Source organism: Sceloporus occidentalis, unplaced genomic scaffold, assembly GCF_023333645.1.
Source record: "Sceloporus occidentalis isolate IW3139 unplaced genomic scaffold, rSceOcc1.0.p SCAF_109, whole genome shotgun sequence".
Lineage (NCBI taxonomy): Eukaryota > Metazoa > Chordata > Lepidosauria > Squamata > Phrynosomatidae > Sceloporus > Sceloporus occidentalis.
The window spans coordinates 2,402,894-2,416,425 of NW_028317089.1; positions in this window are offsets into that span (position 1 = coordinate 2,402,894).

Sequence of the window (13,532 nt, forward strand, 5' to 3'; positions counted from 1 at the left end):
GAGAAACCCCTCTTTACTCGGCGACCCAGAGAAACCCCTCTATACCCGGCGACCCGGAGAAACCCCTCTTTACCCGGAAAAAAACCCTCTTTTCCCGGCGACCCAGAGAAACCCCTCTTTACCCAGAGAAACCCCTCTTTACCCAGAGAAACCCCTCTTTACCCAGAGAAACCCCTCTTTACCCGGAGACCCGGAGAAACCCGAGTTCTTTTGACGGCAAACCAAGAATCCATCCCCGGTTAGTAAAAAATAAATAAATAAATTAATTATAGTTTCATATCAGATCTTCGTTAAACGAATAAATATGAAATATACGGTGACCAGAATGTGTTTAACGTGCGCAGATTTACTGTCTGGCACCGAGGAAGAGCTTCTAAATATTAAAGCTAAAAATAGAATTTGTTTCCTATTAATCCATCAGAAGAATGCATAGTAAATGATTACTAATTGCTACGACTATTACGCAATAACAAATTTACATCCTTATTAAGTCCAATCAGCCTCCAGAAATGCGTGCATCGACACACCACGATTCAAGCTCTGTGTAAGGAGGTCACTGGGATGTTCATAAAGCTGATAATATTATAATAGTTACAACTCTAAAGACACTCAGCCAGCCCTTCAGCGGCAGGAATCCCCCATCATCAGCTTAAAATGCCTTCAGCAGCTGTTTAGGGCCACCGTTTGTCTAAAGGGGCCCCCTCGGATATCATGCTTCATTCGTGACTCCTGATTGTTGCCCCAATCCGGAGTCACACAGTCCGGAGCCGACTTCTTTTCCTATTCTACCCACCGTGATTACTTATAAGATTCCCAGTTGGTGCTTTTGCTCCCAGTGTGTTATGGTTGATATCCCTGCTTGAATTCAGGTGACTCAATTAAGTGTATCTTTAAGTAACCACAGTATTCCATTAGGATGGGTATTAGAGTAATTTGGGTAACACATTTGGCAAGTTGCTACATGGACTCTTCACGGTGGGCTATTAAAGGGTTAATATTTGGGGCATTTAGTTAGGGGGCACATGTGCGCTTGTTGCCCAAATACCCAGGGAAAGGTCCCAGTTTGCTACGTTTGGTACGCGTGACACCCTTCTGCGGGGCTCCTCCTTTCACAACACCATTTTTCCGCTTATATGGCAACAGCCTTGTGTTTGTGTGACACCACAAGTAAGCGTTCCCGACGTAAAATATAAAAAGTCAGTGGGAGGATTATTTCTGGAAAGGGCTTAGTCTGGAATGATGAGGAGGAATAACTTCAGTATAATGACATTTGCATAATAAATACACTGATAGCTCAAACATAGGCACAGTATTTGTGTACTAGCTGTTTGTATAGCAGGTGCTTTCCGGCTACACAGGGGTTAAGTTCACATTGTCACACTCATGCTTCCTGCACGGTGACAGCGGGCACACATTGCAGTCCCGACTGTCACCGGTGAGTCACCGGCTCCGGTCTCACGTCCGGCACATGTCTGCACCAAATATCCACCTGAGCCATTTAAAGGGACTGTTGTGAGCGGGGCTTGTCTGGACCACGCCCACTCAGCCCGCGTTCCTGGCATTCCACTGGTGTGACGGCGCCGAGATTGACAGCCTGCGGAAGGTGTTGCGTGTGCCGCGGACAGCCGGAGGGGCGGTGACTAGCACCTGGCAGACGCCACGCCTCCCGGACTCCAGGCCTGTGTTATTCTCTCAGTCTCCGCCCCTTATGTCATCCCTGGGCCCCGCCTCCCATTCTCCCGCATCCCTGTCCGCTCCCAACCTGTTACGGCGCCTGTGCACCTATCCGCCGGCCTCAGGAAGGAAGGAAGGGCGGGAGGAGCAGCAGCAGCAGCAGCAGGAGGAGGAGGAGGAGGGAGAGAGGAAGCTGGAGAGGCCTGCCCTGCGGACCCGCAGCCATTTCGCGCTCTCATTCCCAGAGCTAAGCGCAGGTCTGTCAGGAGAGGAGAGGGGCGGGGGGACAACAGCAGCAGCCTACACACCGGGCTCTCTCAGCTGTCACCGGGACCGGGCCCACCGCAGACATGATGCCGGTAAGACACGGACTGGAGCGCACCCTGTGCTCATTACTGTGTGACAGCACTGACAGGGATGGATATATATGTATATCTAATGTATGTGTGTGTGTATATATATATACATATATATATATATATATGGATCTTATCTGATGTATATAAATTAAAATGTACTTCTGTATGCATATGGTTTCAGTATTATAGTGTATTTATGTATATGTGTATGTGTGTGTATATATATATATATATATATATATATATATAAGGGGCAGAGCCTATGCCTATAGGCCATGTATATAGGTGGCATTGCCGTGCAGGGACTGCTTGCAGGTGCCGTGTTTGCATCCAGGGGCCCCTGCTCTCAGGGTGGGCTGCTTGTGGTGCGGCTCACCCCCAGGAGGGGTGTCCGGCAGGCAGGGCTGTGCGGTGGCGGCTGCCGGTCCCCCTCGCTCGGGGCTGTTCCTGCCGAGGCCGTGGCATGAGGGATGAATGAAGCTTTTCCTGTCATTCTCTGGATTCCTTTTAACCCTTTGCAAGCAGGCGCTGGTTCTTCGAGATGATGATGATGGTTGTTTTTTCTCCCCGGGTTCTGGATATCTTTGCTTAGGCCGAGCTGTCAGAATGAGAAATCCACACGTTTTCAAGCAGGGCTTTCCTTTTTTTAATGCAGTACAGAAGTACTTAACTGTTTGCACGCTGGAGGGGGATAAGGAGCGCATCGTCTCTGCTGTGATGCAGACGGTGACTTTTTTTCGCCCCGCTGTCTCTGTGCGAGATTTCTGAAAGATTTTGCGATGCCGGTGTACTTCTCTCCCGCTGGCACCGTAACGGCACTGCAGCCCGTGTTGTGCCACACTGCAGTGCTCCGAATGTGCCGCTGGCCACGTACGCTACATGCGGGGCTGGCATTCTACTGTTACAGCACAATGACCTTGGCATCTGGGGAGGTCTCGGGGGTCTCCCGGTAAAGTTTAGTAGTACGTTGCCGTGCACTTAGGGATTTACCGCTCGGTAACAGGCGTGGATTGGGTTAAAAAAAAAAGATCCCGATGGAGACTTTGGAAAGGGGTCTTATTGTGATCAATGGCCCATTCAAAAAGAGCATTAATTGGTTGCTATGGTGACAAGATCACGCTTTAAGCCTTGCATCAGAAGCACTTTTTATATGTAGCATCCATAGGGGGTAATCGGTAAGGGGCGACTCGGCTGGAAAAGTGAGCTTATCGCTAGATCCAGCCCGTGGAAAGATTTTGCTGGTTGCTATGGTGATAACATAACCCCCCCCCCCAATGTGTATGGTGGAATTTACCATCGTAATGTTGGGACTGTATCTTTAAATGCCAGCTCTAACCATAATCCGCAGGACACCTAAAGCAGCTCATCTATAGGCGATCGCGCTAACAATGCTTTTTGGATGTCCCAAAAACACATTTTCCATCTCCTTTTTATTAACAGGAAGTGTTGTCTGTGGCAAGGAGAGCAACATTAAGTCTTTCCCGTTTTCTGATGGCAGATAAGACTCAAACCTTAATCCGTCGTTGGTCTCGTCTTATATTCAGGAGCCGTATGCTTATCCCATGCATGTTTAATCCCCTCACTGTATTACCCTCTACCACTTCTGCTGGGAGGCGTTACCACCCCTGGCTACAGCCAGTCTGCGCCTAACCCCACGTGTTTAGCATATGTTCGGCCGTATGTGATATTACAGGCTTGACGTGTTGCTTTTAAGTATAAAAAGATGGTTACGGATTTACTGTGCCTCGTCCAATCAGAGCTGGAGCTGGTATCCTGCTCGTCTCCCATTGGCTGTTTAATCCAAATAATAAAATACGTTTAGTAATGGTAACCGGCTGCTCCTGTGCTCTGCTTAAACTCCACAAACAGTCATAAAACCCGCATGGATTCCGCCCATGGCCGCTTCACACATCGGTCACCGGCGGGGATTGGCCGAGGGGGACGTCGCCGGGCCGTCATGCCGTTTACTCATTGGCGGGATTACATTCCCTGATTGTTTTACATACATATAAAAGTTTAGTACTCTTTTTTTATTTTGTACACTTATGATTAATACATTTACGTCAAAAGTTTTTTGTATCCAGAATGCCCGTGCTGGGCCGGATTGTTCATGGTTTCCGTGACGACTGCTAAATATAAATATATGTGTGTATATATATATATATATACGCCCTAGATGGTTTCTTATTTTTATATCTGTCCTGCTATTTTTTTGTTATTTTCTTCTAGAAAAATCTTAGAACTGTTTTTGAGGTATATCCCTTCAATTTTTCTGTTTCTATGGTAACCAAGTACCATGGAGTCTTGAGGTTTTTTTTTTTTCTTTTCTTCATGTAATATTTGTTGATGACATCACTGCATCTGCATCGCCGGAAGCCAATGGGGAGCTCCGCGGCTGTGGCTGTATTCGGATTGCTTTGACCCTTTGGGTTAACCGTTGCCTGTCCTCGGTCCTCTGACTCTGCGGGACTTGTATCGGGACATTAACCTGTTGATTGCTGTTGACTTGTTTGTCTTCCCCTACTGCAGCAGCACCCCCCCCCCCATACGCATTTGTCCCTCTCCTCACCGTCCACATCTCCAAGCACGCCGTCGGGCAGGGGTCTGTTCAGCCCCCGGCGCATGTGTGGTTGTTGTGGAAGCACTTTCTTGCCACCAATAGACTTCTTCATGTAGCCAATCAGTATCAAGAATAGCCACGCCATGGAAAAGGAGGGCAGCTGCTGCAGCAGGGTTGCTTCTTCATGTCGGCTTTAATTCTTTTTTTTTTTTCTCGTTTTGTTCTAATGCAGATGAAACGACCCGCAGAGGGTCAGGGCTTCTTTAATATACATTGTTTTATAGTAGGGGTGTCGGGGGCATTACCCTGTCCCTTTAGGGTCCGTTTGTGGCCGTCGGTATATGAGACTAGCGTACACGTGATGGACGTGCGGTCCGGCTATGTACGCAGTGTACAGAAAATGAGGTCACCTAGGGCTCTTTGTAATTGAAAATGTCCCATTTTAACCCTGTCTTGTCTGCGGTGGCTTTAAATGTTTTTTTTCTCCATGTGTCTGTACATCGCTACCCGGGATATAGCGGATCGGGAGGAGTGTAATAATCTGCGTGTGTCGGACGTCCGGGATAATGACGGCGGAATGAAGATTATGGAAATCTCATTGGAAAGCCCTGAAGGGCAGCAGCTGGCCCTCGACGCGGTGACCCCGTTGTGTGACGCCGTCTTCCCCGCTGTCTTTTTATCAAAACAAAACTAGCTTTATTTGTACGGGCGGCCGCTGCCAAACCTGTAAGATCCGCAGTCATGCCTTTTACATCATGCTGTCGGGATTGCGGCTCGGCTGGATTCGGATTACAGGAAAATGGTTGTTTGTAGTTACTGAGAACGAGTCGCCTTTAGAAAACCCCCCAAAACAGAAAACCGGAATCATCGGTATGGAAGCTTTTTGTATGCTGTTGTGTTTGCCGAGCCTGCGCTTGGGGGGGCTGTGATCAGCGAGCAGGCGCAGACCGAACAGAGTTTCAGATTTTTCCGTCTGTTATATAGGAAAAGATGGATGTGTCAGGCGTGCGTTACTTATTGTTTGGAGCCGTCGGGCTGGGGCGAGGGGATCGGTGGCGGCAGGGATCGGAGGCGGCAGGGATCGGTGGCCCCCGCTCTTCCATCTCGCGTCTTCCTTTCTGCTCGTGTCCGTGGCCTCGTGGTCGTAGCGTCAGCGGAAATCAGGTCAAGATTTTGATTGCGGTCTATTTGGCAAACAACGAAGGAAGCTGCGACGTTGGAGGGGCAGCAGAGACCCCGTACCCACCGTATAACTCCGAGGACTTTTAATCAGATCGGTCGCTTTCCCAAATGCTACATCTGCTTGATTTTTCCACCCCGTTAAAGGGACGCCCCAGCCCTCAAATACATGACTGCTGAGTACCACCTTTGGTTATCCAGATCTATAGAGGAATACACGAGATCCTCTTTATTTACAAAGCGACCGGGGTGGTATAAAAAAAAAAATGTCGAGATGGCAAGAATTTGTTGGAGCGAAACAGTCGGTAATATTTCTTTGTATATAAACAGCTCTTTCGTACGTCGCCGTCTGTTAAACCTCAGACTCCCGGGGCTTATGACAAGTCCCTCGCCTGCCGCGTGTCTCTGGATGCTGGGGGTGCAATATTTACGTCTGGTATATATGGCGCACCCCCCCCCTCCCCGTGCCATCTCGTAGACGGTGCCCGATCTGCATCCCGTTAATAATTCCTGCTCATTAACGATTAACGAAACAAAGGCGGCCGTTATTCTTCTCAGATTGTCAGTAATTCTCTTCCGCTTCTGGGATTCCCACCCCGTTCCGCCACGTTTACACAATTAGTCTATATTTAAGGTAGAAGCCGGTTTGGCTGAGTGTACTCGGTGCTGTGTAGGCTTTGTTATTGTTCTTCATTCCTCTGATCGCTGATTTTTTTTCCTGGTACCTCCTAATTGTTTCGTAGAACTTCAGCATCCCTCTTCTCCGGGGTCTCGATACCCGATGGGGAAACGTTGGCATCTGTCTAGGTCCCTCTTGAAGAGCACAAATATGTGATACCCCAATAATTTTTAGGGTACGACCTGCCCCGTCCTGTGGATGTGTCATCTTCTTCCTGGGTGCCATCGAGCGAGTCGGGGTATACTTGGATTTATCAGGACTGAGCTCCTGAATTGGGACAGCCTGTAGAAGCTTGAAAGCGATCAGAGAATTCTGAATTTGTGTTGTGGACTCGCTCTTGATACCGGATCTTGTATCAGGATCTCCCCAGGTCTATCTCAAGAAGGCTCCGTCGGATGTTCCCGTTCGGATACCCGTGAAGGGCATCTATCGGCACGAGTCTCTGGCAAGCAAAAAAAACATCTCTGTGCCGTTTTCGTCTCGTTAAACAAGTTGACGAGCGTGAGATAAGATTGCCGGGTGTTGTACGCTGTTGAATAAGCTATAAAAAGAATTTATATTGTCCACGTTCTAAATACAGCGTTCAGAATAGCCTTTCCACTGAACAGAAGGATGGCACCGGGGTGGTCTCCGGTTGGGCGCCGGGATGGTCTCCGCTTGGGCGCCGGGGTGGTCTCCGCTTGGGCGCCGGGGTGGTCTCCGGTTGGGCGCCGGGATGGTCTCCGGTTGGGCGCCGGGGTGGTCTCCGGTTGGGAGCCGGGGTGGTCTCCGGTTGGGCGCCGGGGTGGTCTCCGGTTGGGCGCCGGGGTGGTCTCCGGTTGGGCGCCGGGGTGGTCTTTGGTTTTGTTCCCTATGTTCTTTCTTGGAAATGTTTTCAGAAAGGGTTAGTGTGTGAAGCGGGATTAACGTGAGGAAGACGCTCTCTTCGGCCGCTCAGCGCTGTGAAGATCATGAATGTAAATGGGAACCGTCAGAAGTAGAAGAATGTAGCCCATTGTTTTATGGCCGGTATTATTTTATGTTCTGTACGTAATGCGGACATTGTGACGGCGTTCAGAGAGGGCAATAGTGTAAGGTTTTCTCCCTCGATTCCTCAGGGCTGATGGGATTGAATTTCTGCAGGACGTTATAACCCGCAGTCCTGGCGGCGCGTGAGCCGTTTCCCCGTACGGGGCAGGAAGGAAGCTGGAGAAGGTGCCCATAGGCGTCTCGCCCAGTCCTATGAACCGGGAGTCAAACACCGACATGATGAAAGTGCTTCACTCCATTACCAACTACTATGATTACCAGTCCTGACACTTTAATACATCCCCTCTGGCACAAGTCTGTACTGGAACGTAACATTTATCACGGCTTAATTAGGAGCCGCGCGTCCGCTGGAGATCCTGCTCCTCATACATGTTTTTCTTGGGATTGAAATGATGAAAGCCTCCTTTGTCTCCTCTTTGCTTTGTCTTCTCTTTGTGTCAGGTTATATTCACCTGATGCTTAGTTGCAATGTACTTTACTGAGAGGGTAGTAGATAAGCAGAACTGTCTCTCAGCTTAAGTGGTAGAGGCAGGACAAGTATACATTCCACGTGAAATGCTGTCACAAAAGTGACATCTTTACCCCCCCCGGTATCCCCCCTTTTTTGGGGTAATTGTACTCGTGTTATGAAATAATTTTTTTGCCGGTGGCATATCTGCTCTTAATGCCCCAGATTCTAAATGTTTAGGATTAAGGATCCTGCCTGGGATGTTGATTAGAGATCATGCGCAGTCGCTGGGCGATCGCACTGGCGGAACGCGTTTTACTCGCTATTACCCCAGACAAGAGCAGAGCGTCCCCGCCGAGCGCTCCCGTGTGAAACGCTCTGCAGGACTCCCCGTCACCTTCTCTTTCTGAGATGCGCTGCCTTGCCCCGGGGTACCGCATGGGTTCACTTCTTATCCCGGCTTCTGGGGAAGGACTAGTTTGGGGACGGATTCGTACGTGCCGCCTGTGCCTGCGCAGATGGCCGGCAGGGCTGCCTGGCTGATGCCGGGATGAATAAACAAGTCCTGTTTCTATAAGTTCAAATTGTTATACGATGCACTACTTATGTCTTGTTTACTCTTTGTACTGCTCTGCGGAATATGATACCGTATACAGCAATAGCCCCTCCCCAGCGCCGTATACAGCAATAGCCCCTCCCCAGCGCCGTATACAGCAATAGCCCCTCCCCAGCGCCGTATACAGCAATAGCCCCTCCCCAGCGCCGTATACAGCAATAGCCCCTCCCCAGCGCCGTATACAGCAATAGCCCCTCCCCAGCGCCCTATACAGCAATAGCCCCTCCCCAGCTCCCTATACAGCAATAGCCCCTCCCCAGCGCCGTATACAGCAATAGCCCCTCCCCAGCACCCTATACGGCAATAGCCCCTCTCCAGCGCCCTATACGGCAATAGCCCCTCCCCAGCGCCCTATGCGGCAATAGCCCCTCCCCAGTGCCCTATGCGGCAATAGCCCCTCCCCAGCGCCCTATACGGCAATAGCCCCTCCCCAGCGCCCTATACGGCAATAGCCCCTCCCCAGCGCCCTATACAGCAATAGCCCCTCCCCAGCGCCCTATACAGCAATAGCCCCTCCCCAGCGCCCTATACAACAATAGCCCCTCCCCAGCGCCCTATACGGCAATAGCCCCTCCCCAGCGCCCTATACAGCAATAGCCCCTCCCCAGCGCCCTATACAACAATAGCCCCTCCCCAGCGCCCTATACAGCAATAGCCCCTCCCCAGCGCCCTATACAACAATAGCCCCTCCCCAGCGCCCTATACGGCAATAGCCCCTCCCCAGCGCCCTATACAGCAATAGCCCCTCCCCAGCGCCCTATACAACAATAGCCCCTCCCCAGCGCCCTATACGACAATGTTGGTCGGTGACAAAAACCTGTTTTTATCTCATTTTGCCCCAATAAACTCCCTTTGTCTGCAGACCTGGAGGCACCATTGTTTTCAGTCATGTGATATTTTGGGTGACTTTCCCAGCTCAAACACCACACTGAGCTGATGCTTTATGCTAATGAAGTCCGTTCCTCCATAGACTTTCATTAGTCAGAGCATCCATCTGGGTGATTAAGACCGAGCCGTTCTATTGTTTACCACAGACAGGATGATAAGAAGGCAGAACACAGACGGCTGCGTTTGCCTCGGGCTGCTGCAGACAAACATTGCGAGCTCACAGACGTGTCGCTGGCGTGTCACCGGCGCGGTTCCACTCGTCTGGATTATTTTTACGCGTCGGGATCGGACAGTCTGTGCTGCTCCTCCTTATCTGTTCCGCACTTCGCATGCCTTTCACATCCTTCTGCTGTTGATCATAAACACCTTCTAGATTGTATTGGAAACAAAACACGTGGATAAAAAGCTACGGCTTCATTTTCCATAGACTTTCATTAGTCAGAGCATCCAACTGGGTGATTAAGACTGAGCCGTTCTATTGTTTACCACAGGGCAGCGTGATAAGAAGGTAGAACACAAAGTCCCAGGTTGCTCCAGACAAACATTGAGCACGTCCCTAACTAATAATAATGGCTTTCCGGGTGATGATCACGAAAAGGGTCTTTCTGGAGTTTTAGTTAATATTTAATATATGTGAAATTTCATTCCTGTATTTAGTTTATATAATATATAGGATTTAATTCCTGTATTTAGTTTATATAATATATAGGATTTAATTCCTGTATTTAGTTTATATAATATATAGGATTTAATTCCTGTATTTAGTTTATATAATATATAGGATTTAAATCCTGTATTTAGTTTATATAATATATAGGATTTAATTCCTGTATTTAGTTTATATAATATATAGGATTTAATTCCTGTATTTAGTTTATATAATATATAGGATTTAATTCCTGTATTTAGTTTATATAATATATAGGATTTAATTCCTGTATTTAGTTTATATAATATATAGGATTTAAATCCTGTATTTAGTTTATATAATATATAGGATTTAATTCCTGTATTTAGTTTATATAATATATAGGATTTAATTCCTGTATTTAGTTTATATAATATATAGGATTTAATTCCTGTATTTAGTTTATATAATATATAGGATTTAATTCCTATATTCTGTTAGATCTCATACATTATTTATATATATATATATATATATATATATATATATATATTTAATTCTCTGCGTTTGGAATGAGGTTTGTTGGGTTACACAGGGGTGGGGGGGCGGTGGGTTCTCTCGCTCTATAATATAGACTTTTCGCGCAGGCTGAGTATTGTTTTCGGCTCACCCCCCCTTCCTTCCTAAAGCTGCCTCATCACATTATTGTCGAATGCAGTCATTGTATCGGACACTCGGCTCGGGGGGGGGGGAGTGCGAGGACAACGGGCAGCATCACCGCTCCCACCCGCATGAGACGCTGTATAATTTATACCAAGACCACCGAATATTAATCTTTGCTCGTTAGTGAAATCGCTGTATTGCTGTGTTTTTCTAAAGAATAGTATTGTTTTCAAATCTTTTTGTCTTGGGCTAACTATGTTTCTATTCTAAATATTTTTCTCACCATTGTGTGTGTGTGTGTGTGTGTGTGTGTGTGTGTATATATATATATATATATATAAGATACTGTAGATAGATACATGATATCTATTATATCTCTCTAATACCTATTAGATACTGTAGATAGATATAATAGATATTAGATAGATATAATAGATATTAGATACTGTAGATCGATATTATAGATATAATAGATATTAGATACTGTAGATAGATATTAGATATTAGATAGATATAATAGATATTAGATAGATATAATAGATATTAGATACTGTAGATAGATATAATAGATATTAGATACTGTAGATCGATATTATAGATATTAGATACTGTAGATAGATATTATAGATATTAGATAGATATAATAGATATTAGATAGATATAATAGATATTAGATACTGTAGATAGATATAATAGATATTAGATAGATATAATAGATATTAGATACTGTAGATAGATATAATAGATATTAGATAGATATAATAGATATTAGATAGATATAATAGATATTAGATACTGTAGATAGATATAATAGATATTAGATACTGTAGATCGATATAATAGATATTAGATACTGTAGATAGATATTATAGATATTAGATAGATATAATAGATATTAGATACTGTAGATAGATATAATAGATATTAGATAGATATAATAGATATTAGATAGATATAATAGATATTAGATACTGTAGATAGATATTATAGATATTAGATACTGTAGATAGATATTATAGATATTAGATAGATATAATAGATATTAGATAGATATAATAGATATTAGATACTGTAGATAGATATAATAGATATTAGATACTGTAGATCGATATTATAGATATAATAGATATTAGATACTGTAGATAGATATTATAGATATTAGATAGATATAATAGATATTAGATACTGTAGATAGATATAATAGATATTAGATACTGTAGATCGATATTATAGATATTAGATACTGTAGATAGATATTATAGATATTAGATAGATATAATAGATATTAGATACTGTAGATAGATATAATAGATATTAGATAGATATAATAGATATTAGATAGATATAATAGATATTAGATACTGTAGATAGATATAATAGATATTAGATACTGTAGATCGATATTATAGATATTAGATAGATATAATAGATATTAGATACTGTAGATAGATATAATAGATATTAGATAGATATAATAGATATTAGATACTGTAGATAGATATTATAGATATTAGATACTGTAGATAGATATTATAGATATTAGATAGATATAATAGATATTAGATAGATATAATAGATATTAGATACTGTAGATAGATATAATAGATATTAGATACTGTAGATCGATATAATAGATATTAGATACTGTAGATAGATATCATAGATATTAGATAGATAGAATAGATATTAGATACTGTAGATAGATATTATAGATATTAGATACTGTAGATAGATATTATAGATATTAGATAGATATAATAGATATTAGATAGATATAATAGATATTAGATACTGTAGATAGATATCATAGATATTAGATAGAATAGATATTAGATAGATAATGTAGATAGATATAATAGAAATAGATAGATATTAGATACTGTAGATAGAATAGATATATTAGATACTGTAGATAGATACATGATGGGTATTAATAGATAGATATATTAGATACTGTTGATAGATATAATAGATATTAGATAATGTAGATAGATATAATAGATAGATATTAGATAGTGTAGATAGATATAATAGATATATTAGATACTGTAGATAGATATAATAGATATTAGATACTGTAGATCGATATAATAGATATTAGATACTGTAGATAGATATCATAGATATTAGATAGATAGAATAGATATTAGATACTGTAGATAGATATCATAGATATTAGATAGAATAGATATTAGATAGATAATGTAGATAGATATAATAGAAATAGATAGATATTAGATACTGTAGATAGAATAGATATATTAGATACTGTAGATAGATACATGATGGGTATTAATAGATAGATATATTAGATACTGTTGATAGATATAATAGATATTAGATAATGTAGATAGATATAATAGATAGATATTAGATAGTGTAGATAGATATAATAGATATATTAGATACTGTAGATAGATATAATAGATATTAGATACTGTAGATCGATATAATAGATATTAGATACTGTAGATAGATATCATAGATATTAGATAGATAGAATAGATATTAGATACTGTAGATAGATATCATAGATATTAGATAGAATAGATATTAGATAGATAATGTAGATAGATATAATAGAAATAGATAGATATTAGATACTGTAGATAGAATAGATATATTAGATACTGTAGATAGATACATGATGGGTATTAATAGATAGATATATTAGATACTGTTGATAGATATAATAGATATTAGATAATGTAGATAGATATAATAGATATATTAGATACTGTAGATAGATATAATAGATATTAGATACTGTAGATAGATATTATAGATATTAGAGAGATATAATAGATAT